General features: G+C 37.3%; 1 protein-coding gene across 3 annotated transcripts in view; it reads left to right on the top strand.

The window, feature by feature from the left end:
• rbm18 (RNA binding motif protein 18) overlaps nt 1-27,869 on the top strand; it is a 56,167-nt gene that overhangs the window by 8,920 nt on the left and 19,378 nt on the right. The window lies entirely within an intron of this gene.

Genomic DNA, 27,869 nt, shown 5'->3' with positions numbered 1-27,869 from the left:
TACAAAATAAAATCAGTGTGCAAGTCTTGATGTGTTTTTGTAAGATTTTCTTTTATGAAAATAAAACAATTCTAAATATTAATATAAAATACTTAGTTCGATATGAAAATGAGCTTGTGGTTACAGTGTTGCATTTAAGAAACAATGTTGTGAGTCACTAAATTGGGTACTTGTTTGAAACATTTTCATGTACAGTGATGTCTGTGCTGTTTGCCAACAACTTTCAACTTTGCAACATTATGCAGACAATAAATAATGTTTCAGTCAAGTTATACTTTACTCCTAGTTTTTAAGTCAGATTTATAAATTCCCTGCTTTTGATAAAATACATTTTTGTTTACCTTTGTATTTCAATTTAGTCACTTGGAAATGTCATAGGTACAAGACCACACTTTGTACTGGCAATACTTTGTATCATGAAATTTGATACAACACATTTTTTTTCATGCTTTATTTATACACAGTATAAATTACTTCATGTATAATACTTTCAGACCCCTTCACTTTCTACCTTCTGTACATTCTATAGATTGTAGATTTCAGTTTTTGATTTATAAAAAGTTTGTAAACCTTCCTGAAAACAAATTTTCACTTTTTCATTATGGTTGACTGAGTGTAGATTGATGGGCAAAAATTGCAAATTTATCAATTTAAAATAAAATCTACAACACAATAAAGTGTGAAGGAGTCTGACTACTTTCTGAATCTACTGTATATGTATGCATGTATGTGTGTATATGTATATATAACACAGATTATGTGTCTATATAATACAATATACGTATATATGTTATATGTTCCTTTTTATTTTTAGCAGGGAGCCATGGATGGGTCATTAGTAGATTGCAGAGCATAAGTAATATTCACACATATACACAGTTTAGGTCAAAATTTGTGGACAACACCATTTATTATTATTTAAAATGTTGACAGCAATCATAAAAAATTTAATTGTAATATTTATCAGGAAATAATTTGAGGTATTTTTTTTAAGTAGATAGCTCCCAGTCTGTTGCTAATGATAACCTTAGTAATCTCTCCACAGTTATGAATATTCTATAACATACAACATAGTTATTTTCTGTTTTTACTTCTTTGTTTTGTACTTAATATGGAAAGAAAAAAATCTAACTTTTTAATCAAAGTGGCAAATACATGTAATAAATACTTAATACAGATTAAAAACAGACTACCGTATATACTTGTAGAGAAGCCCATTTGTGAATAAGCCAATCCTCAAATTTTTAACCAAATATCATAGGAAATGCGCCACTCACAAATGAGCTAAATGTGAAAATGTAAACGAAATTGATTCCCATAAACATAACATAAAATTTTTAAGTAACTAGTAACCTAATGCAGTACTTATTTTATTGAAGTAAAAATAACTGAGTTGCATAAACAAAAAAGATATGCGTTATTGTGGAAGTTTATAATAATACTGCATTATTTCACATAAGCATTACCTTTTTAAGACGGTGGCTGCTGCTGAGTAACAGTGTGAACTTGTTTGCTCTAGACGTTTGGTGACAGCTAATGAGGAGGAAGTTAAGTTCCTCAGTAGTGTGGAATGAAGTAAAAAGAATTAAATAAGTTATACATTTAATCTCAAATATGCTGAGGGATAAATTTTATCTGCCCAGTTTTAAGGTACAAGGAGACAGCGATTATGACAGCAGCGCTGAGTGTAAGTCAAGAAGCAAACATGGCATGCTGGTCCAATGCAGGGCACAATTGCAAAGCCAAGCAGAAAAGAGTGTGCTGTGTGCAATCTACTAATATCGGGCATAAATTGTGCAATTTTGGGCTGGATTTTAAGCCCGATTTGCATTGACCAAGTGATTTTTTTTTTTAATTTGGCCCAAATTTCAGCTTCATTGGCCATAATTTTGTGTGCAGTATAAGAAGGGTTGCGATGCTTGATTGCATGTTATAATTAGGTCTGTGTTCGCTCCAAAGTCACCAAGTAAACATCTTTTACAAATTGAGTCTCTAGCGATCTGTAATCGGTAAATTGGCAGATCACAAAATCCAATCTTTTTAGCCCCTGTTTTTCTAAGCATTGTGGTAATTTAGTTTCTGTGCTCCTTTATGCAAAGTAGTTGAGCCTAATTTTTTTCCCAGCAATCTTCCTCCAGTGTAAACAAAGAGCTTTATCAGAGAGTGAGCTTAGTCTTTATGTTAAAGAAAGTGGAGTAATAAACAGAAAACGGAATCAGAGAAGTCATCCTGTTCTTTTAGACAAATGGCAAGAAAAACTACTTTAATAAATTCAGACCTTTTTATTTCGTCTTTTAAATTAAAACGGACTGTTTCAGTTTGGACAGTGAGATTGTTTTAAGTTTTTTTTTTTTATTGAAAAAGAAAAGATAAAGAAGAATTTGAAATTGCTTCTTAGTAAACAATAGGCATGTTAGGTTAACAGTGAATTGCTTTCAAGTCTTGTGTTAAGTCTTCTTAGCATTGTGTCTACATGATAAACAACTTATAAACCTTTGATACATTTGTAGCTTTTTCAAAGATTTGTACTGTTATTATTTATTTCTTTGTGTCATACAGTGTATGCTTTGGTAAGAAACAAGTACTACATAATTAAAATGGTAATCCATATTTTATAATTACACCTTAAGAATTACGAATGTCTAGCTGATACACTGAAGAAAAAAAATATCTTTATAAATTTAGTAAATAATATATTTTAACAGCAAAAAGTGACTAAAATTGATTAGAACCTATAAGTACATGTATATTTGCATTTAAACAGTGTTTAATTGCTAATATTAATTAATTGATTGCGTGAGAAAACATATACAGTACACCCCCAAAATTTGCGGGGGTTACGTTCCTAGAGCACCCGCGAATTGTGAAAAAACGCGAATTTTGGATGTGGTTAAAAAATGCCTATTTTCATAGTTTAAACCCTAAGAATGCCCCCAAAACACTTTAATGTAATTTCAAACTCAGCTTAATACATTACCTAAAAATAAAGAATGTAAAGGTAAACCTGTATACTGTACTGCTATGTCTCCCGCAGTGCTAGAATGTAAAATTTAGATGTTACCGCTATATGTACTGTAGTTCATGCAAGCGTGTTTTCATTGCCAGAAGTCTTTGACGGTGCAGCTCGTTTCGGCGGCATCTTGGGGCTTTAACCCTTAAACTGCCACATACTTGGGGGTTAATGCATCTCTGGACGCCAAATACTTTTTTGCTGTATTTTAAGTAAATGTCACAATTCACAAAGAAAAAGTGAAATTTTAATGGAACACTTTTTTTCATGCAAAGAGCATCACAATTACTGCAGCACTGATCATTTTACACACTGCTGATGAACTGTAAAAACTATTTAAAAAACTACTAGAACAATATGTACAAAGTGCAACTGATGCCATGGATGAAACTCAGTAAATCACTGAGCCAACTGCGCTTGAACTTGCTGCACGCAAGCACACAGTGGTAAGCACTGATGCTGGCAGTGCTAATCCCAGGGACAGTAAGGCTGCAGTGCTGCAGCATGTCACACTTGGGTCACAGAAACACAGGAGTTTGTAGACACAGGAACTTTATTCAAACACTTCAAACAAACATGTCTCTTTCAGAAGTAAAATGAGCTCAATATGCAGCTAGTTATCGATTAAAGAATAGACAAACATCATAGGGGAGCACAACCCCCAACAGGAGCAGAGAATGTCTGGGGGAGGAGAGAGAAACAAAGCAATCAGCCAAAAAGGACAGGTGCTGTTCAGGCTTTTAAGTAAACGGAAAACACAAGAACACTGAGCTGGAGATGTATCACAGTCAATCAGCAGCAAGGAGAACTGAATAATGCTGTAGCGGTCTGGTGCCGCTAAGATTTATGGAGATTTATTTATTTTTATGGTGGAGATTCCAGGGACGCACCCAGCCTTGACCCGACCCGCGCGCACTCACAAACAGAGACAAAAACAAAGCAAACCGGTAATCAAACAGCAAATAAAGAATGTAATGAAAACAAATGAAATAAGAAAACAATGATACCACCCCTGTTCCCCTTACGTTGATTATACATTAAATACAACAAAGCACAAACAAAACACACACAGTAAATCATGAATAAGTTAATGAAAAACGGCAACGGATGAAATGTAACGATGAAAATTGATAGTCCAGAGATCCGCACGTTGAATGGGAATGTAAAGATAGGCCTACCGGTAGTTCCTGAAATGGTGAAGACGGGTGGACGGGTTCAGGAGCGCTCCTTTCTTTGCAGGATGGCCATGAATCCACTTACAGTCTTCATGTACACAGGCAGATGGCAAACAATCCAGATGCACAAAATGATCCAGGACAAAATTAATAAGTACAGGTAACCCAACAGAAGGCAGACAGACAGGAACTTGAAACACAAATTACAAAAATCTTTTTTTTTTTGCTTTTGGTCACCGGCTCCCTTTTTAAAAGCCGCGCTGCCATCGTTTGACCTCAACAGCCTCAGCACCCTCAGTAGAAGACCAATCAGATCCACTGCTGGGAGTTGCAGTTTCAAATTCTATTGGCTACTTTCACCATCCCAAGCCGCATTTTCTCTACAGTTGCTTCCTGTTCTCTCTACAGTACAGTATTGCCATGATAAAAGCCATAAAAATTTCGGAGGATATTTGCGGTTTCCGCTAACAATTATTAGTTGGGTTCTAAGGAAGAATCTGTGAATGACTGAGGCCGCAAACTCTGAACTGTGACTTCGAGGTGGTCTACTGTATATATTTTTTTGTTTTTTTCTTAGAGAAATGGTGAAAAGTACTTTTTTATTTAAGCCTTGTTACAGAAAAAAGATAAACAATATGACAGCTTCTAATTATAAAAGGGATTTTATATTCTTTTATGCCATGTTTTTTATGGATACATATTTTTGTACATATTAGTTAAAGGATGTATTTTAAGAAATTTTATTTATTTTAGTATTTTTATGGTCTCTGAGCAATAAGCCTACAGAATATCATTTTGTTAATAAAAAAAAAAAACTCTTGCTCCTACTGTGTTCAGTGCTTGCATGGACTGGGTATTCTGCAGGGTCGTAGGGTCTAACAGCACTGGGGCATCTGTTGGTGAAGAAAGATTCATTAGACTTTGCCAACAATGCTGTGATCTTTGTCGATGGAGGCTCCGATCGGGGCTTTCAAGAGAGTGAGTGAGGAGTCTGAGTGTCCAGGCCTTTAATGACCTCTTAGGCACAGCCATCACCAGTGTGTCTGTCTTCGGAGAGAGTGTCACCCATGTTGAGAAGTTTACTTACCTCGGAAGTGACATTCATGTCTCTGGTGACTTTTCCTATGAAGTCATTAGATGGATTGGGAGAGAATTGGTGGTCAGGAGGTTGCTGGAAAGGGGTGTGTGGCGCTCCCAATATCTATGCAAATATTGGGTTGCGAGACATGGACACTATCCAGGGACCTGAGACGAAGACTGGACTCCTTTGGTACTGTGTCTCTTCGGAGAATCCTTGGGTACTGCTGGTTTGACTTTGTGTCGAATGAGCGGTTACTCATGGAGTCTCAAATGAGGCACATTACCTGCATTGTGAGGGAGCATCAGTTATGGTACTATGGCCATGTGGAACGATTCCCTGAGGGTAGTCCGGCTCGCTGGATCCTTATTGTTGAGGACCCAAGTGGCTGGACTAGACCATGTGGACACCCACGTAACACCTGGCTGCAACGTATAGAGGGTCATTTCTGGAGAGTGGGACTTATCCTTGTGTCTGCCTGGGGGTTTGCCAATCAGGATCCCGAGCTGTTTCATTGTGTGGTGGGTGCAGCAACATGCTGTAACAGTACATGCTCCCCAACCTGACCTGACCTGTTTTAGCTTTAGACTGTCCTCAAGAAACTGTGACACACAGGTACACACCCATCATCGAGATATCAATGTTTTCGGTAACAGGGGACCCTGAAACATTGCGATCCGTCGAAAACTGGAAATCGAAATTTTTGACGAATTTAAATCTTTCGTTCCTCGCCCATAGATTATAGGTTATTGTGGGGGAGGGTGCAAAGAAATAAACAGTTAACACCTGTGGTCTGTAGTTTAATTATTAAAAATACTTCTCTGCCAAACCCGACTTCCTCACACAGTACCACAACTCCTCTTGAGGCACCCTGTGATATGCTTTCTCCAGGTCCACAAAGACGCAATGCAACTCCTTCTGGCCTTCTCTGTACTTCTCCATTAACACCCTCAGAGCAAACATTGCATCTGTGGTGTTCTTTCTTGGCATGAAATCATACTGCTGCTCACTGATCATCACCTCCCTTCTTAACCTAGCTTCCACTACTCTTTTCCATAACTTCATGCTGTGGCTAATCAATTTTATCTCCCTGTAGTTACTACAGCTCTGCACATCCCCCTTATTCTTAAAAATTGGTACCATTACACTTCTTCTCCACTCCTCAGGCATCCTCTCACTTTCCAAGATTTCATTAAACACCTAAACACCTCCATGCTTCCACAGGTATGTCATCTGGACCAACAGCCGTTTCATTCTTCATCCTCTTCATAATTGTCTTTACTTACTCTTAGTGAATCAGGAAGTGCAATGGATTAGCAATCTCCACATCATCCAACCTTCTCTCTCTCTCTCATTCTTTTTTTTCATCAGCCTCTCAAAGTACTCTTTCCATCTGCTCAAAACATTCTCCTCACTTGTGAGTACGCTTCTATCTTTATCCTTTATCACCCTAAGGCCAGGTTTATACTTCACGCGACACGACGCCTGCTCCAGTGGACGCTCCTGTTATGCAAGCGTTGTTTATACTTGTGCACGTACTTTACGTAAATCTGGAAGAATCCACCAGGTGGCAGTGCGAGATATTATCACGGTGAGAACAGGTTCGGCTTTGCTGTGTTATGAATTGCCTGGAACGCCCATTAAATTCCGATGACACCTTACCGCAGTATCTCTGAAAAGGATGTTTAATGATTAAATCCATCAATCCAGGGATGTGTCCATTCCAGCAAGCATTGGGCATGAGGCAGAAACAATCCCTAGATGGGGCATCAGCTCATCGCAAGGTGAATACAAGCACTCACATACACTAGCATCATTTTAGTGTCACCAAATCTGCATATTTGGTGAAGGAAGGAAACCGGAGCACATTGAGGAAACCCAGCAGGAAAATATGTAAACTCCAGGCAGGGAATACCAGCAATGTGACTCCCTGCGAGACAGCAGTGCTACCACCCTGCCACCGTGTCATCCCCATGTGTGTAATTATTAACAGTATTCATTATTTAAATGAAATTAATGATTTATCTCTAAAATGTAACATATCACTTTCATTTCATCATGAAAGTGATATCAAGTATAAATCTAAGGATTCTAAATGCGCAGAGTTGGAATATCATAAATTTAATGTGTTCTGTGTTGTGATATATTGATGTTTGCTGCTGCTGTCAGGTCAGGTGGAAGCCCCAGAAAAAAAAAGACGGCACAAAGAATGGTATGTGAGACTTTTAAAATGTATCATGTCATTATGATCGGGAATATGCAGCGCTTGAATATAAAAACACCATGAATGCATCTGTATGTCGGCATTTTGCTTCACCACATCGAACCATTCATCAAACATCAAAGCACGCACATCGATCCCATAGGATCCTCAAAGCAGCTTTCTGTCACATGTAGATGGCAAACAGAGACTCTGACGTCACATTCCAAACTTTTATTACACTGTGCCTCCCGACTTTTTGCTGGTACTGCAATTTGCGCATGTGTCGTGTTACTTTCTGAGGACCTGCTCAGAGGACGCGTCAAATGAATGCTGGGAATGCATGGCAGCCATGATGCGTGTGCGTATGTGTTCTGAGTGTGAAGTATAAACGAGCCCTAACCTGCTGCATATCTTTCCCAGCTCGGTCCCTCTGTCTAGCCAATCAGTACAGGTACTTTTCTCCCTCCGTAGTGTACAGGTACTTTTCTCCCTCCATAGTGTCCAACCTCTCATACAACTCATTACACGCTTTTTCATTAGCCTTTCCCACCTCTCTCATCACCTTGTGCCTTATTTCCTTGTACTCTTGTCTATTGTCTGCATCTCTCTGACAATCCCACTTCTTCGCCATCATCTTCCTCTGTATACTCTCTTGTACTTCCCAATTCCACTACCAGGTTTCCTTTTCTTCCGTCCTCTGTTCAGATGTCACGCCAAGCACCCTTCTTGCTGTCACCCTTACTACTTCTGCTGTAGTTGCCCAGCTGTCTGGTAATTCTTCCCTGCGTCCTAGTGCCTGTCCTACATCCTTCCTAAACTCATCCTTACAGTCTTCCTTTTTTAACTTCCACCATTTGATCCTTGGCTTTGCTCTCACTCTCCTCCTATTCTTCTTGATCTCCAATATCGTCCTACAGACCACCATCCTATGTTGCCTAACTACACTTTCCCCTGCCACCACTTTACAGTCTTCAATATCCTTCAGATTGACTCTTCTGCATAGGATATAATCTACCTGTGTGCATCTTCCTCCACTCTTGTACGTCACCCTATGTTCCTCCCTCTTCTTAAAATACGTATTTACCACAGCCATGCCCACCCTTTTCGCAAAATACACTATCATCTGACCTACTTCATTTCTTAACACCATACCTACCCATCTTCTTGTCTCCTCTGTTCCCTTCACCAACAGGTCCGTTGAAATCCGCTGCTCTCACCACTTTCTGTTCCTTGGGTACACTGTCCATCACCTCATCCAACCCACTCCAGAAATCTTCTTTCTCATCCATCGAACACCCAACCTGCGGGGCATATGCACAAACAACTTTCATCATCGCACTTCCAATTTCCAGCTTCTCAATCATTACTCTGTCTGACACTCTTTTCACCTCCAAAAAATTCTTGACAGCATAAATCCTACCCCATTTCTTCTCCCATCCACACCATGATAGAACAATTTGAATCCACCTCCGATCCACCTGGTCTTACTCCATTTAGTCTCTTGCAAGCACAATATCAACCTTCTTTCTCTCCATCATATCAGCTAACTCTCTCCCCTTACCAGTCATACTGCCAACATTAAAAGTTCCTACCCTCAGTTCCACTCTCTTTACCTTCCTCCTCTCCTCCTGCCTCTGGACACGTCTCCCCCCTCTTCTTCTCCTTCTTCAGCCAACAATCGCCCAATTTCCACCAGCACCCTGTTGGCTAACAGTACTGGTGGCAGCTGTTGTTAACCCGGCCTTGACCAATCCAGTATTGAAATTTGTATTGTTGTCCGCATATTGATCTGGCTAAATTTTACACCGGATGCCCTTCCTGATGTAACCCCCCCCACGCCCCCCCAGTTTATTCGTGCTTGGGACTGGCATGAAGAAACACACTGGTTTGTGCATCCTCTGTAGCTGGGTTGTTACATTAATATTGCTAATTAAACTTAATACCTTTATAGTCAGTAATAATGCATACAGATTTAGTTAAGTATGTTAAACTAGCCAGACTATCTGTTGAATACATGTAATAGAATAATCTAAAAAATATTTCTGTTGCCCTATGTGTACCTTCAGCACCTTTCCTTAGTATCCACATGTGTCTGAACCTCTCTTGGCTGGCTCTCTGTTTTTTGAGCATGTCCCCATAAAACCTGCTTATCAGACTTCTCATCATTTTTGAGGCTCCTTCTTGCCTCCTGTCACCCTTATACTTCTCATCTTTGAATGTGACTCTCAGCATGCCTCATAATCCTTTATTTCTCCTTGTGTGTCTCATACTTCCTCTTTGATCGTGTCACCAAAGCCAAGTTGATCAGTCAGATTGCTCTAATGAAATGACACACACACAGACTTTAGTGTTTTATTATACAGTAGATAAGCATAGTTAGATTTTACAGGGATGCATGTTAGCCTGTGAATCCTGGCCTGTTTGATATCTGGGTAGTTTGTAAGTTTAATATATCTGCATGAGCTTTTCACTTGGTACAGGTGTTTTTCTCCTACATCCCCAAAGACTTGTGGTTTAGGTTAATTGCAGGCGCTAAATTGTCTTAGTTGAGTGAATGCACATGTATATGTGTGTGCTTTATGATGAACTTGTGCCACATCTAAGGCTGATTGCTGCATTATGCCAGATGCAGGCTGCTAGAAGGAGAGACTCTGGCTCCCCACCACCTGACAAATAGAATAACTTGGTTAAAAAAATTGCATGGATGTACTTATGTTGGAGTGGGGCAAACATGTTGCATCCAGTACTCTGTACATGTGACAGTATTAATATTTATTAATAGTAGGTAACAGAGCTTTTTTCTCAACATTTATGACCTAGCCTTACTAGGTTAATTGCAATTTGTAGTATTTTCCTTTATTTATTTTTTTTAATACAGTCCGTCTTAATTAAGTTTAAACACATGTTAATCTTGTAGTATTTCTGATAATTTGGTTTGTTTGTGCTTGCGTTTTCTTATAAGTGTTGTTAGTAATTATCTTGTTATGCAAAGGAAATCTACCACTGAACCTGCTTTAGCTAAAGCTTTATGTAGATCTCTGCAGCCCTGATTCTCTTCAAAAGGACTGATTTATGCCACTCATGCAATGGGAAGCTCAACAAGATTAATTTCCTTCTTTTACTCTGCTTAATGGGGAAGGAAAGGCTGGAAAGAAACAGGAAGCTGTTCAAGTATTCATACTTCGAATGATGAATTACCCAATTGGTACTTTTTGCCACCTACCATAATGAGACCTTTGAGGTCTGGGCAACTTGTGCGCAAGAATACAAAATTTATAATCTGAATGAAATGTAATAATGTTTTCTTTTTGCTGTAATTTTTTGTGTTCTTCAGTTTCCTTAACATACATGTTCATCTGTTTAAATGCTACAGTTTTTTTGGTTACAATAGATATTTTGCAGTCTTTTTTGAGCGAGCCTTACAGGCAGTGATCAGATACCTAGTTTCAGATAAAATACTTTTTATAATTAGAAGAATTTGTATTAAAGTAACTAAAATCTTGCCACTGATCAATCGCTGTAGTTGTCACTACAAGTGAATTGTTGTGCATGACTAATAACAGGAGGTTTCACACTGATTGTAAAATGCAAATTGTGTCTCATTGGCTAATTTCAGTGCTACAGGAAACAATAAGCAGATAGTTCACTTCAGAATTTGGGGGCCCTAATAGTTAAAGGCTTTGATTTTTACTTAATTTATTTTTAAAATTTTAAATGGGTTTACATCATCTACCCTGGGGTATTGGCATTAATAAGCTTTGTTATACAAATTAGTCAAAAAGCAGATAGTTAATTTCATAATTTGGGGGCCCTGATAGCTAAAGGCTCTGATATTTACACTACTCTTATTTATTTTTGAAATTTTAAATGGGTTTACATTGTCTACCCTGGAGTATTGACATTAATAAGCTCTGTTATACAAATGGGTCTCAGCCATTGTGTACAAAAAGTGCAGCTTTGCTATCTAAAAACTCAATTCTGTTAACCTCCCTCACACTATATGAACATTAACAATACATTGTTAAAATGCAGATATTCAGTAAGTATAGCTGAGACAAGTTCTCAGAGACACAAATTAAATATGTGGTCTCACTCATACAATTCACATGCAAGGAGTAGAACATTTTTCTTTGTCTAGTAGTTTTCTTAATTCTTTTGTAACCTGGCAGACTTCTAACTTATCTCAGAATTTCCTGTCCTTTCCTGTCAATTCCAAAAAAGTTGGATCACTGTGTAAAATGTTAATAAAAACAGAAGGCAGGGATTTTAAAATTCTGACCTGTATTAAATTGAAAACAGTAAAATAACAAGGAGGGCGGCACGGTGGCGCAGTGGGTAGCGCTGCTGCCTCGCAGTTGGGAGACCTGCGGACCCGGGTTCGCTTCCCGGGTCCTCCCTGCGTGGAGTTTGCATGTTCTCCCCGTGTCTGCGTGGGTTTCCTCCGGGCGCTCCGGTTTCCTCCCACAATCCAAAGACATGCAGGCTAGGTGGATTGGCGATTCTAAATTGGCCCTAGTGTGTGCTTGGTGTGTGGGTGTGTTTGTGTGTGTCCTGCGGTGGGTTGGCACCCTGCCCAGGATTGGTTCCCTGCTTTGTGCCCTGTGTTGGCTGGGATTGGCTCCAGCAGACCCCCGTGACCCTGTGTTCGGATTCAGCGGGTTGGAAAATGGATGGATGGATGGAAAATAACAAGGAACGTAATGTTTTCCTATAGTAATTTTATTTTTTGTTTTTGTAAATACATGCTCATTCCAAATTTGGTGCTTGTAAAACATTCCAAAATGTTGCAATATGAGACTTTAATAACATTAGATTTTTGTAAAAATATCAAATTATACTCAATTTTCTTCTTTCTTGTCTTTAGAGTCTGTGCTGATATATTACTTTGTATAGCAAATAATGTATTTCTTTGTTGTTGTTTTTTTTTTTTCTTTTACTGCTTCATGTCTGAACTATATAATCTTAGCTTCATTTTGGTAGAGAACTTGGACTAGGGTTGGGAATGTGTGGAAAGAAAAGGGGAAAGAGACCAAGTTTTTTCTTCTTTTTTTCTTTCCCAATACACTGTTCTGTATTTTATTGGTTATTCTCCTGGTTGCAAGGCCAGTCAATGACAGATGTAAAATTTGTGATGAAGGAAACGTTTTTGAAATATTTCACATTTTCACTTTGCATCAGAAGATACTTCCTAGAAAGCTGAAACAGTAAAACTTAAATCAGTAAATTTTGTAAACTGGAATGTTAAAGATCTAAATCACAACCTTAACAGAAAAATAATTCTGTCAAATCTTGCATCTTTAAGTGCAGAGATAGTATTGTACAGGTGACCCGCTTAATAAATAAGGATTAGTTTCAGCTGAAAAGAAAATGGGTTGGTCAATATTTTCATTATTTCTGTATAAGAAAACAAACAGGTATAGAAATTTTAATTGACATAATTATTACATTTACTGACACTGATCTAATCTACGACTCTGAGTGGCAATATATTATTAAAAAATATTCTGCTAAATGTATAAACACCAAATGTGGATGGTCAAGATTTCATGCTTAAACCAATACTCAACCCAAAAGTTATAATTTTTATACTTGTTACTCACCCTTGTCATTTGTAGTAATGACTGAAAAAACCTTTAATTTCATATTATCATGGAAAATTGACGTAAAATAAATTCCATATACTGTATAATAGACTTTAACATGGGGCCAATATTAGACAGCAACAAATTCTGTAATATGAAAATGTTGATTAAACTATCTCATGCTACTTGCGTTGGTTGTATAATCCACATGTCCGGTGTCTAGTTGCATGCTCACAGTGTCCCTAACACATGTATTTTGGGTAAAGTATTGTTAAATGAACTACTTTCAGAAAATTGTCTCATAAACAACTGAGAAATGTGTTCAAACAAGAACAAGCTTTTAAGTTGGAGTCCAACCTCCTCAATCATGTCTTGATCATGAGTAATGCTCAGCAATAGTTCATTCATTGGCTACCAGTGCATGTCATGTACCCTAAGTTCTTGTCTATAAGCCGGACTCATGTATTAGCCGGAGACCAAAAATCATACGAATTTTTAAAATAAAATCGTATCATAGATAAGCCGGACTCATGGATAAGCCGAACGTACTATAACCTATAACTAATAGAAGGGAGGGAGGTCAGTGGTCTCACTCGCGCCCATTTAATTTCTTTAAGGGGGGAGAGAGTGTGAGATATTGGCGTCTCTCTCACTCCCCGCATGGCGCGGTTGGAGCGGCCGGAGCGCGTTCTTTCTGCTCTGGGCGTCGCCGAGTCAACACGAGCGCGTAGCGGTCATTTAAATTGTGATTTTATATGTAAGCATATTTAAATATATATCGCGGATTTCTGCGGACAATGGGTCTTTTAATTTCTGGTACATGCTTCCTCAGTTGGTTTGCCCAGTTGATTTCATACAAGGGACGCTATTGGCAGATGGCTGAGAAGCTACCCGGCTTACTTTTCTGTCTCTCTTGCGCTGACTATCTGTGATCCTGACGTATGGGGATTGAGCAGGGGGGCTGTTTGCACACCTAGACGATACGGACGCTCGTCTAAAAATGCTGAAAGATTATCTTCACGTTGCTATCTTTTGTAAAGCTGATTCCTGAAAAGACATGCTGCACAGTGCTTCGCATACTTAAAAACTCGAAGGGCACGTATTGATTTTTGACTGAAAAACAAACTCTCCCTCTCTCTCTCTTTGTCTGCTCCTGACGGAGGGGGTGTGAGCTGCCGCCTTCAACAGCTTTGTGCCGCGGTGCTTCGCATACTTAAAAGCCAAACAGACATATTGATTTGTTTGCTTCACTCCTTTGAAGAGGAAGATATGTTTGCATTCTTTTAATTGTGAGACGGAACTGTCATCTCTGTCTTGTCATGGAGCACAGTTTAAACTTTTGAAAAAGAGACAAATGTTTGTTTGCAGTGTTTGAATAACGTTCCTGTCTCTCTACAACCTCCTGTGTTTCTGCGCAAATCTGTGACCCAAGCATGACAATATAAAAATAACCATATAAACATATGGTTTCTACTTCGCGGATATTCTTATTTCGCGTGTGGCTCTGGAACGCAACCCCCGCGATGGATGTATAAGCCGGACTTATGTATAAGCCGATATTCTATTTTTTCATTTTCACAACTTTTTTCCTTAGATAAGCCGCGGCTTATAGACAAGAACTTAGGGTAATATGAACATTGCAGTGTGTGGTCTGAGAGAAGTGTAGAGTTTAAAGAGATTAAAAGTTAGATAAGCAAGTAATGACACTATCAAGTGGAAAGCATGCCTCATATGTACAGTATGTTTATTTGATGTACTTCAACAAAGAGAAAGTCAATTCACTGGTTCAGTTTCACAAACTTGGAAACAGAGCAGACCAATGAATGAAGGAAGAGGAGGAGGAGGGTCTTGACTCGGTTGTATTATGTGTAGTCTAAGTTGAGAAAGATGTATATAGTGTACAATTTGTATTAGTTAGATTGGACTATGCTGCAGATTAATGAACAATATTGTATTGAGAGATTACATACATTCATAATCTGAAAATCATTTTGAGAGAAATCATTCCTAACTATGTCTGTACTTGTCTAATGGTATAATCTTTTGAAAAGACGTATAGCTTTGAGATACGTCTTGTGTCGTTATTGCAAAGGATGCAAACATAATGTTAATGTGCACTTCTCTGAAAGTCCCAGTGGTAAGTGTGGTACACATACTACAGGTAGGAATTAGGGGCAGGAGTTAATCCCCGAGCCAGTACCAAATTGTCTTTTTCCGATAATATCAATTTTTTCATAGTAACATATATTTGCAATTCAGCAGAATATTCTACTATGTTGGAAGATGAAGACCTGACCAGTTTATAACATATTGTTTAACTGTTTTCATAAGATTAAATAAAATGTTAAATAAAAACAGATTTTTAAGTTGTTGTGTAATCTTGATTTGTAGTTTGTGAACTGTTGCCAGACAGTTAAATAAAACATCATATTTAATCTGACATGCAAGGCTGAAACTTAAAATATTATAGAAATGCTACAATACATTTAGTACTTCAGGGTATGATAAGTATGAACTGTTTAGACTTGACATACAGACTTCCCCCAAATTACAAACAACCACTTACAGAATTCTGGTATACAAAGAAATCCTTTTTATTTTTTGTCTCATGAACTGTCGTAAAACTGAATTTTCCTGGTTACGAAGAATCAGTCTAGAACAGGGGTAGGCAATGTCGGTCCTGGTGAGCTGCAGTGGCTACAGGTTTTCATTCCAACCCAATTGCTTAATTAGAAACCAATCATTGCCAATCTCAGACCTTATTTAATTTTATGGCTTGTTAGTCTGTGCAATGTAAGGCTCTTATATCGTAGATTTTTTTCCTTTCCAAGGATATCATCCAAATGATTTGAAGCCTAAAACAGATCATTTTCTGGTCTAGCACAGGGGTGGGCAATGTCGGTCCTGGAGAGCCACAGTATGTGCAGGTTTTTGTTCCAACCCAGTTCCTTAACGAGAACTCAATTATTGCTGATGATATTGCACATATTGCTTAAGTGACATTTTGATGCTTCATTTTAGTGGTCTCGCTTGTTAAGTTTGTCCAACCTTAATTGCTTATTTCAGTCTTAAACTGCTGCATTCAGTGTTTTAATTGCTCCTTATTAGCAATAAGATGTAAAAGACAAAGCAGCCAGAAATTCTCCAGCTAGCTTTTTTCCAATTACATCTGTGTGTGTTCATCATGCACGGTTTGATTTAATAAAACACTTAATAGAAAAATGTGACAGACTGAAAATGATCTGTTTTAGGCTTCAAATCATTTGGATGATATCCTTGGAAAGGAAAAAAATCTACGATATGAGAGCCTTACATTGCAGAGACTAACAAGCCATAAAATTAAATAAGGTCTGAGATTAGCAATGATTGGTTTCTAATTAAGCAATTAGGTTGGAATGAAAAGCTGTAGTCACTGCGGCTCACCAGGACCGACATTGCCTACCCCTGGTCTAGAACAGGGGTAGGCAACGTCGGTCCTGGAGTGCCACAGTATGTGCAGGTTTTTGTTCCAACCCAGTTCCTTAACGAGAACTCAATTATTGCTGATGAAGCACATATTGCTTAAGTGACATTTTAATGCTTCATTTTAGTGGTCTCGCTTGTTAAGGTTCTCCAACCTTAATTGCTTATTTCAATCTTAAACTGCTGCATTCAGTGTTTTAATTGCTCCTTATTAGCAATAAGATGTAAAACAGGGGTAGGCAATGTCGGTCCTGGTGAGCTGCAGTGGCTACAGGTTTTCATTCAACCCAATTGCTTAATTAGAAACCAATCATTGCCAATCTCAGCCCTTATTTAATTTTATGGCTTGTTAGTCTGTGCAATGTAAGGCTTTTATATCGTAGATTTTTTTCCTTTCCAAGGATATCATCCAAATGATTTGAAGCCTAAAACAGATCATTTTCAGTCTGTCACATTTTTTGTGTTTTATTAAATCAAACCGTGCATGATGAACACACACAGATGTAATTGGAAAAAAGCTAGCTGGAGAACTGCTGGCTGCTTTGTCTTTTACATCTTATTGCTAATAAGGAGCAATTAAAACACTGAATGCAGCAGTTTAAGATTGAAATAATCAGTTAAGGTTGGAGAACCTTAACAAGCGAGACCACTAAAATGAAGCATTAAAATGTCACTTAAGCAATATGTGCTTCATCAGCAATAATTGAGTTCTCGTTAAGGAACTGGGTTGGAACAAAAACCTGCACATACTGTGGCACTCCAGGACCGACGTTGCCTACCCCTGGTCTAGAACATTATTAAATGCATACCACTAGTGCTAACTCCCGATAATCTTTGCAGTCATTCCAAATATACTTCACTGCAGCCTGTGGAGCAGAGCAAGGCTGGATATTGGTGACACACAATCATTGTCTCAGTCATTTTCTCATATGCCATTATCAGAAGCCTCGTAGCTTCCACACTTTCCATGGCTTGTTAACCTGAATTGAGCACCTCTCCCATGTGAACTTCCTGTATGTGCCTGATTTTATAGATGCTTAAAATTAACATTCTATATAATTCTAATATCTTCTTCTTAACTGTAAAAAATTTGTTAGAGAAGAATGACATTGAGCCAGAAAAAAATGTATGTATTGGTTGGATGTGGCTTCTGGGCCAATTGATGATCCTGGGTTTATACCTTTTCAGTGGTGTTATGGCATTTAAATGGTACTGTAATGATTTTAACAAGCAAACCAACTGAATCACATTGCACTGTTTTTTCTGACATTATTAAAAATGTTTTCTATGCAGTACTATGCAGTTATTATTAGCTAGATTGTAAATGTATGAAGTTTTATTTAGTGTAGCTCTAAATTTAAAAATACAGTATATGCTGCATTATTTTAAATAAAACCTGTTCTTATTTCAGATGATAACAAGTATGGTGCTTAACTGTTTTAAAATTAATAATAATTAACCTTTCCTGATGATGGTTGTAATTTTTTTATGATGTGTCTGTGTCATGTTGTGATAGCTGAAAGTGGCTCAACCATCTAAGCCACTTCACCATTGCAAAAAAATTAAATCTACATATGTTGGGCATGTTTATTATAGGTTATTTGCAGCTAAATTCAACTGAAAGGGCAGCATGGTGGCAGAGTAGTTAGCTACAATTCAGTACCCAGGTCTTGGTTGTATAGAGCCTGAATGTTCACCCCATGTCTACATGTTTTTTTTTCTTTCTCACCCCCAAAGATGTGCATGTCTGATTAAAGAGCAATTTTTAAACTGGCCCTTTGTGAATGTCAATGAACAGTATATGTGAGTGGGTCCTGCAATTGCCGGACACCCTGTCTGGGGCTGTGTACATCAGTTCAACTAATCAGTACTGCCATGATCCCCCATGACCTTGAATTAGAATAAGCAGGTTTGAAATGCTAAGTTTATTTGGAATGAAGTAAAAAAGTGGGGTTTTCATAACAGGCAGTGTAATGGACCATGTTCAAAATACTGTATATTCAGTGTAAAAGTTCTCAGTTATAAGAATTCTTTTTTTTTGCATGGTCACAGAGTCTTTTTCCAATGTCCAAGCAGAGTTCTGATGCTGTTGGCGCCCAAAGTCAAATTCTTCTTTCTTTTCACCCTCTTTTATATGTGCCCAGTATTGCATGACTAGAAGAGACAGACCTCATCATTTCTCACTGATCTTAATGGGAAGGGTTTTCGCTTAGTAACATTTGGTTGACCTTCAGAGGCTTCTTCAATGTGACATGTCTTCACAACCCTCTCAAATTAGAAGCAGAACACCTAAGTATCTTAAGTTCTCAGCTCCCTTTTTAGTGACTTCCCCTTTGCTTCCAGTACAATTTCCCCAAGGAGGTGGACTGACATAAGACACTATAGACATTAACCCAATAGTTTGCTTGTTTGCTTATTTGTTTTTCTATTGTGGTTTCTTCATTATTGAAGTTCATTTTTAAATTGCTTATTGCTAAAAGAAATTTGTTTAGTTGTATGTTATGTGTGTTTACAGTATTTCCTTCTATATACTCTTCCTCTAAGCACTGTGTTGTTTTATGTATACATTAATTTCTCTCAGTTGGAGCCAGTTTAATATCCATCCATCCATTTTCCAACCCGCTGAATCCGAACACAGGGTCATGGGGGTCTGCTGGAGCCAATCCCAGCCAACACAGGGCACAAGGCAGGAACCAATCCCAGGCAGGGTGCCAACCCACCGCAGGACACACACAAACACACCCACACACCAAGCACACACTAGGGCCAATTTAGAATCACCAATCCACCTAACCTGCATGTCTTTGGACTGTGGGAGGAAACCGGAGTGCCCGGAGGAAACCCACGCAGACATGGGGAGAACATGCAAACTCCACGCAGGGAGGACCCGGGAAGCGAACCCAGGTCCCCAGATCTCCCAACTGCGAGGCAGCAGCGCTACCCACTGCGCCACCGTGCCGCCCCAGTTTAATATGTTTATCACTATTGTGATTTTTGGTGGCTAATCTGAAATTGTTATTCTACACACAAATAAGTCTTGCTTGTGGAGACCACTGTTTGCCATGTTTGTGAAGAAATAACTTTGACTTGAAAAATTTCAAACTTACCCTTTAACTGATATAGACAGAAGATATTCCCAGACAATGAAAGCTCACTTAATAGATTTATAAACTTTATAATTAACAGCAAAGACGAAAAAAATGACAAAACTGATTAATGGAGTCAAAATCAACCACTATCCCACCACATACATTCAAAAGAGTATCATTTTGAAGAAAAATCTGTATTTAACATATATTTAATTTATTCACATATCCAATGTTTTTGTAGTCTTTAAATATCTCCTGTGTAGCTAATATGGCTGATGACAGTGACATTTGCATACCTGTGTTTCATTACCATGATATCCATCCATCCATTTTCCAACCCGCTGAATCCAAACACAGAGTCACGGGGGTCTGCTGGAGCCAATCCCAGCCAACACAGGGCACAAGGCAGGAACCAATCCCGGTCAGGGTGCCAACCCACCGCAGGACACACACAAACACACCCACACACCAAGCACACACTAGGGCCAATTTAGAATCACCAATCCACCATGTCTTTGGACTCTGAGAGGAAACCGGAGCGCCCGGAGGAAACCCACACAGACACGGGTAGAACATGCAAACTCCACGCAGGGAGGACCCGGGAAGTGAACCCAGGTCCCCAGGTCTCCCAACTGCGAGGCAGCAGTGCTACCCACTGCGCCACCGTGCCGCCCATTACCATGATGTTTTTTCTCTTTTTCCTTAAGAAAATTTTTCTTCAGCTGAACTTTATAATTACTTTCTGCTGTATCAATAAGCAATCTTGCTCCTCTCTCTAATCTACAACTCACCACTTCCTCCTTTGTGGACCAAGTCAGGCATTGGGTTAGTACTGCTTTCTTGGAAAGGGGACTTAGAAATTAAGTTCAGGTCAATTCATTTTCTCATATAGACATAATTACTGAGTACCTACACAGACTTGCAGATAGTGCATCAGTGGTAAAATACATAATTAAACAACATTTTATACATAGTTAAATAATTAAAGAACATAGTTAAACAATAATTCCATAGTTAACACCTTTGGTTAAATTGTAATTAAAGTTATGCTAACATTGTTTCCAGCTATCAGAAAATTTGGTCTGCTGATAAAGAGGATACAAAAACTACGTTTCGGTTTAAGTAAGTTCCTGGAGAAAATAAACCCCAGGAGGGGCCAGTAGTCCTTTGTAACATGAACATTATAGACTGATTTAGAACAAACTTTTAAATATTTTCTCTACTACATTCAACCAAAAAAGTGTAAACTTTAGCAAGGATTCAAATACGTTAGGGTACATGTTAAACATTTACAATTATTCATTGTTTCTATGCAAGTTTTGCGTTGACTGTACTTCATCCAGTAACAAATGTTAAAAAAATGACACACTCTACATATTAATGGTATGTTTGACAACTGCATCATACACCTTTTATGCTTAAAAAACTTCTTCAAATGATTTTTGCAGAAGACAAAATGCAGCACACAGTATAAACCTCATGTTGTAGCACATTGACTTATTGACAAGGAAATATTTTCTGTAGTGATAGATTTAGCATGTGTCTAAGTATGTTTTTATTGCTGTTGATCTTCTGCTGTGCATTGTTTAGAAGAAGTCTTATGTCTGAATTTGAATAGCATTAGAAGTGCCAGGCGGAAATCCAGAGGAAAGGGAAAGAGTTGAGAATAAGGAATTGCTATCATTGAGATTCATGTTCACATCAGATGACAGGATATAGATCCTAGATCTGGCCAAAACACAATGCCTAGTTCCACTACTTTCTGACCAAAGGTTTGTAAACATACAGTTTTATTTCTAGGTTTTGAATTATTACATCCATCTGTTAAGCTATTTAGATTGTGATTATTTAATGAGGTATATTTTTTAACTTAAACTAATCCAAGGTATTTATCAGTACTATATTCAGCCAAATAGAATCCTTAAACACTGATGAAAATTTTAGAGACTTTTGTTTGTTTGTTTGTTTTATCGAAGTAAGGGGGACCATGCAGAATTGTTTGATTTGTAATTTTAAATTGTGGAGCAGTGGGGTAAATCAAGGAAAAATGTGTCATCGTCTCAAACAATATCAATGGCACTGAATGTGTTTATTGACCCACTTTGTAAAATTAGGTCTTAATGTTCCTAATTTATTTTTAAATAGTGTATTTTTTAAAGATTGAATAGTAATAATAATAATTCTTTAATTCTTTGCATTTATATAGCGCTTTTCTCACTACTCAAAGCGCTCAGCAATTGCAGGTTAAGGACCTTGCTGAAGGGCCCAACAGAGCAGAGTCCCTATTGGCATTTACGGGATTCGAACCGGCAACCTTCCGATTGCCAGTGCAGATCCCTAGCCTCAGAGCCACTACTCCGCCATAAGTTACATAAGTTACAAGTCAGTGTAATAATACTACATCTTGTTCAATTCAGATCAGATGTCTTGTACCTGTTCAAAGAGCCATTTGACCATACCATTGGATTTATCTTTAGAGACTTTACAAAATAAGGCTTTTTTACTATTACTTTCATCTACACTACCCATCAAAAGTTTTAGAACACCTCTTTTTTCCAGTTTATCTTCAAATGTAATCAGTTGAAATGCAGTGAATGATCTAACTATTAGTTATTCCCTGAAGAAGGCCCATTTGTAATATTCTGAAATGTACTTTTTTCAGTTTTTGCTAACCTAAACTTTAAATTTAAACCTCTGGTAGTTTGCTGCTTAACCTTTCACCATTTTAGGTCATTCATTGCTGTTAGAGAATTATATATTATTGTTATTTCCCCTTGGGATTAATAAAGTATCTATCTATCTATCTATCTATCTATCTATCTATCTATCTATCTATCTATCTATCTATCTATCTATCTATCTATCTGTCTGTCTGTCTGTCTGTCTGTCTGTCTGTCTGTCTGTCTGTCTGTCTATTCCAAGACTTTCTGATAAGTAAAATGTTATTACAGTAAAGACTGAGAAAGGGACATTTCCAAAATATGTGGCCCAGTGAAGTAGGTCATTCTTCACAATTAGGGTCTAGACTAGGGCTGGGCGTTATGAAAAAAAATCTTATCACAACATTTTTTTTCATATCAGTCAATATTAATATATATCACGATTTAAATCAATATAAATCAAATCACTATTTTTTTCTTTTATTGAATTTATTAAAAGCATGTAACATTGCACACAAGCAAGTCAAACATAACAAAACTAAATTCAATTCAATCCCCACCCACGAGAAAGAGAGGAAAAACCAACAGCCAGAGTAAAACGTTTGAGAATAGTAAAGAGAGAGAGAGGAGTGTTTCTCCCCAATATAAATGCTTATTCTAAAATATTATTGATTAGATCCTGCCAGGTTTTAAAAAAAAGTTTTGAACAGATCCAATAAGAGAGAATTTCATTTTTTTTTCCAATTTCAAATAGTATATAACATTGGTTACCTACTGACTTAACAGAGGTGGGTTAGGATTCTTCCATTTGAGCAAGACAAGTCTAAGTGCTAATAGTAAAGTGAAGGTGATTACAGTTTGTTTGTTCTTCTCCTCTTTAAGTACATCTGGGAGTACACCAAACACCGCTATTAATGGATTAGGGGTGATTGTGACACCAAGGCTGCTTGATAGGCATTTAAAAATGTTTGTTCAGAATGATGTTAATTTGGTACATGCCCACATTCTTTAATATTATTTATTGTATCAGTATGCTGCTGCTGAAGAATGTGAATTTCCCATTGGGAGTAATAAAATTATCTATCTATCTATCTATCTATCTATCTATCTATCTATCTATCTATCTATCTATCTATCTATCTATCTATCTATCTATCTATCTATCTATCTATCTATCTATCTATCTATCTATCTATCTATCTATCTATCTATCTATCAATCAATCATGTGGTCTAGTGAAGCTGGAGCTCGAGTTCCAAGTTTTCAGGTTGGATGTTGCCCTGGAAACATTTTGGACAATTTTAAATGAGATAAATGTGCTTGCTAAAAAATTTTAAGTTGAATAATTGAATGCTTTACACATACGGAGGTAAAATGAATTCTGTGCATGGCTGCCTTCCACTCTATTTCTGAAATGTTGAGTAAGAGATCCTTTTTCCACAGTACTCTGGGATCTAGAAGGGACTTTAAAATGGTTTTATATATTATAGAAATACTGTCTGAGTCTTTAAGACTGATCAATATCTCTTCTGAAATTGAAATATTGTACTGTAGAACATTATACAACTGTATTTGAAATAATTAAAATAGGTACATATAATAAACTAAAATCTTACTTCTGACCAGTCAAAAGCTTCAAGTGTTAAAAAAGGGAACACAAACTGCACAACTAAATTCTTCAGTCAATTTCAAATAAATAAAATTAGGTAATACAAAATAAGAAGATTCAATTCTGAGTAGTCAAAACATTTCCGGTTTTACAGGAGAACACACTCAATTTGTTTATCAGCTCCAAATAAATAAAATCTTAATTTTAAAATATTAAATCTAAAACTAAAATCTTAAAGATTTCAAGGTTTACAGGAGAGCACAAAGTAAATTCTTTGGTAGGTTCCAAATAAATAAAGTACAGTAGGTATTAATACAAAGTAAAATCTCAAAAAACCTATCTCTATACTATCTCCTTTCCTTTGTGTAGATTCAAACTGTTTTACATGGTTGGGAAGCAAACCCACAAATAAATAGTACATATACTTAGTACAAATTCAACCAACTTTCAAATCTAAACAAATGAGAACATAAATAAAATGAACATATTCAGTCAGTTGTGGTTAGCTTATGCTCCAAGGTAGATGTCTGCACTACAGAATTTGGGGACCCAATCTAACTGCTTGTAGCGCAGGACTGATTTTCAGTTTTAGGGTGGGAGCAAGCAGTCAGCAGCTTTGTATGGGTGGAAGCTAAAGTCTGTGAATATAGAAATCATATCATTGCATAGCCTAGAGACAGCCTTACATCCACAGCGGACGGCATTAAAAAGGGATAGTACAAGACTACAAAAACTGTTATCAATGACGATGGCAACCAAGTGCTATTTGCTTGCTATGGTAAATGTGCTAACATAAAATGGTACACAAGTCAGGCACCTCAGGTTTAAAGAGCCATGTGTGTGCAGTAGCAAAGGGTCAAACTAAACTGACATTCTTTGCAAACCTGTCAAAAGTAACAACTAACGCTAAAAATGAAGCACAGGATCAATGTGCAAATTTTGTTTGAAGGATATAGGGCTTTACAACAGTGTGTGGTGAGGGCTATATTCAAGTTGAACAGTACCTGGTTAACAGGGCAGCCAAAACTGGAAAGTCTAAAGTTTAAAGACATACTGCCTCATCTGATAACTGTATCGCAGCACATGGTAGAAAAAACCAAAAACTGAGAAATGATATTGTATATGATATGCTAGAGACCATTAATGGGTGTGCTGTCACAACTGATACTTGGACCAAAAACTCTGAAAAAACCTCCTTCATATCTGGTACCATCCATTATATTAATGCGAGCTACAATCTTGTGTCAAGGGTGCTTTTTGCAACCCAGTTTGAAGCAAGCATGATTAAAACGGGTGAAAAAAGTTGTGCTTTACTGTTGGAAAATGAAGAGTTTTGGGAATTGACTGCTACTGACCTAGGAGCAAGCACAATCATTGCCTTGTGCAGCTACACCAGATGACACTGTAGTGCCCCCATTCTTAACACGGTTTAATGAAATAAGTACTACACAGACCTCTACTCCAAAGCAAAAAAAAAGGCACAATAAATCCCCATTAGTGCAGCACTTGCTTGGGTCTAGGACTGTAAAGTCTTGCATTGTGCATGCTGTAAAGGATGGCACTGCTTCAGATGGTACAAAAGATTAGTAGTATTAATTGTGTTTGTGGGAACCTGCTTTCGACACAATTTCCAGTGCAGGCTACTGTGCTTTGTCGGACTTTAAATAGCCAAATTATCTGTATACTACTACTACCTTCTTTTCAACAATTTCGTCATCTTTTGAATTTTGGGCCATGTCCATTGGAGTGTCTTCTTTGGTAACGCCAAATTTTTTCTAGATTTTGTTAACATTTTCTGTTGTAATTTTCTCTTTTATCTCACTCCTACTCCTGACGTACTGGTGTGCACTATGGAGTTAGATTACCGCTAAAGGTCTGTGTGCAAGGAAAACAAATTTTGTAAGGGTGAGTGACATTTTCAGAGCATTTTATAAGTGTAAGTTAACTCCATAGTGTATGGCTGCTGCAGCCCAAACGCCAACTCGTGTGCTTCTGCCAGGCCAACTGCTACTGTGCTCAGTACTGTGTGCATCATCCTAACCTGATGTGGCTGTAACTCTATTCCAGCCACATGATTGGTTCAGTGTGGCGCTATTCTCATTAACATTGGCTTTTCATGTTGTCTGAAATGGATGGAATGAGTTCTATCAAGCTTCTATTGATCATGTCTTACATTTCTATCGAGGAAAAGTTATTTTGCGATAATTATCTTTATCATTGTTTTGCCCAGCCTTAGAATAGGCCCAGAAATATTTTGAATACGAGTCAAGAAGTATGTGTACAATGTACTATTGTAAGCTGACACAGATCAATGAACAAGGTATTTTGCTCTGTCTTAGTTTCCATTCATTTATGAAAATTAGTTTGACATATTTTGTTTTGAGTACTGTCTTACATTATCTAGTGTTACACTCTTTTGAAAGCACCGGTTTATCTTGAAGATAACTTTCTGTGTCTTTATCTTGGATAGGGAGTACAGTTTCAACAGTTGATATTGGGTGGCATCTCCAAGAGAAATGTTTTGAAAAAAGTTATATTTAAGGCAGTTTTATCATCAGCAAATTATTTCTTTATGTTCAATTGCTGCCAAAATCTTTGAGGTCTTCCCTTTTAACTTAATTATGCCAGAGTTATTGCAGCAAAAATAAATGGTTATTACATTACAATTTCAAATTGTGAGCATATTGTCCTCATTGGTCAAAGATTACAGTAATAGAATGATGTTCTCTATTATGTGCATATCCAACTCTGCTTAACCAATCAGTGTCATGAAGATTGGATCTCTGAGAGCATTTTTTTTTTTTTTTTTTTTTTTTTTTTCTTATTGCTAGTTTGTGGCCAATTGTTGATGACAGCATTAGTATAGGAAGGCAGACAACTGCAAGTACGTTAGAAACAAAAGGCATATGGGCCATGTAGTCTGTAGCAGCTGGTTTGGAAAATTGGATTAGATTTTTCTGGTCAGATGAGTTTCAGGGGGAAAAGAGAAGGACAAGTTTTCCGTATTTTGTACAAACAGTTGTGCCTGTGACATTTTTTGGATTTTTTCAAGTATCTTTGGAAGAAATTTTGTACAAATGGTACTATTTAAAAATATTAAAATATGCTGTTAGTTTTTGACAGTATGGAAGCATATGTATGTATATATGCATGTGCAAATGTAGGAGGACATATATAGTATGTGTTCCATGTTAATGTGTGTCTATTTGTTTTAAATTTGTGGTTGTTTTTGTTACATGTTTTGCCTGGAACCTTCATGTTCTGAGAATTCCCATGTCACCATATTGTTTTATCGCTCCACTGTCATGACTAGGAGCACTATAACTTCAACAACCATTGTGTATCAGTTTGTACGTCTTTTAGTTATTATTGTTTTGAACTTCTGGCAATGATTTCACCTCTCTTTTTTGGTTAGTGTTTTGGTTTTAGTGAAAGATTCATTTTGACTTGACATGATTTTATCAATCCTTACCTGCCTTTTTGGTTGAATAATTTCATCTCCCAGTCCTTAAAACATCTACTTGTTCTATCTTTCTGATACTGTGTCAGAATAATAAACCATTGTACAGGTGATGTTGCATCCCCCATCCCCATCCCTACAAAGTGAAGGTGTTCTTAAAAACCAGCATGATATTGTGGAAAATTTTCAAACGTAACACAGATCAAAATTAACAAAGTGAATTGTAATATTTATAAAATAAATACATATTTAAATTCAGCAATGTTTAAAACTATAAGTAAAAATATTTGACTAAAGAAAAAAAGTATTAAATTCCAAATAAATTGCAAAAGATTCAACATATTACAGATATTATCATCTTACAAATATAAATGTAATTCCAGAAAACTCCCAGAATAGCTGCTCTGCTGATACACAGTTTACTTCAGTATGTAAGCAGATGCACAACAGAATGATATACAGTAGATACATCTATCTCTAACTCCCATGCCTTCCAAGTGTGATTTTTTCCATTTGTTGATTTTCTTCCTTGTCACATTTA

Source organism: Erpetoichthys calabaricus, chromosome 9 (assembly GCF_900747795.2).
Source record: "Erpetoichthys calabaricus chromosome 9, fErpCal1.3, whole genome shotgun sequence".
Taxonomy (NCBI): Eukaryota; Metazoa; Chordata; class Cladistia; order Polypteriformes; family Polypteridae; genus Erpetoichthys; species Erpetoichthys calabaricus.
The sequence above is the reverse complement of the archived record's forward strand: the minus strand, read 5'-3'. Positions and strand labels throughout refer to the sequence as shown.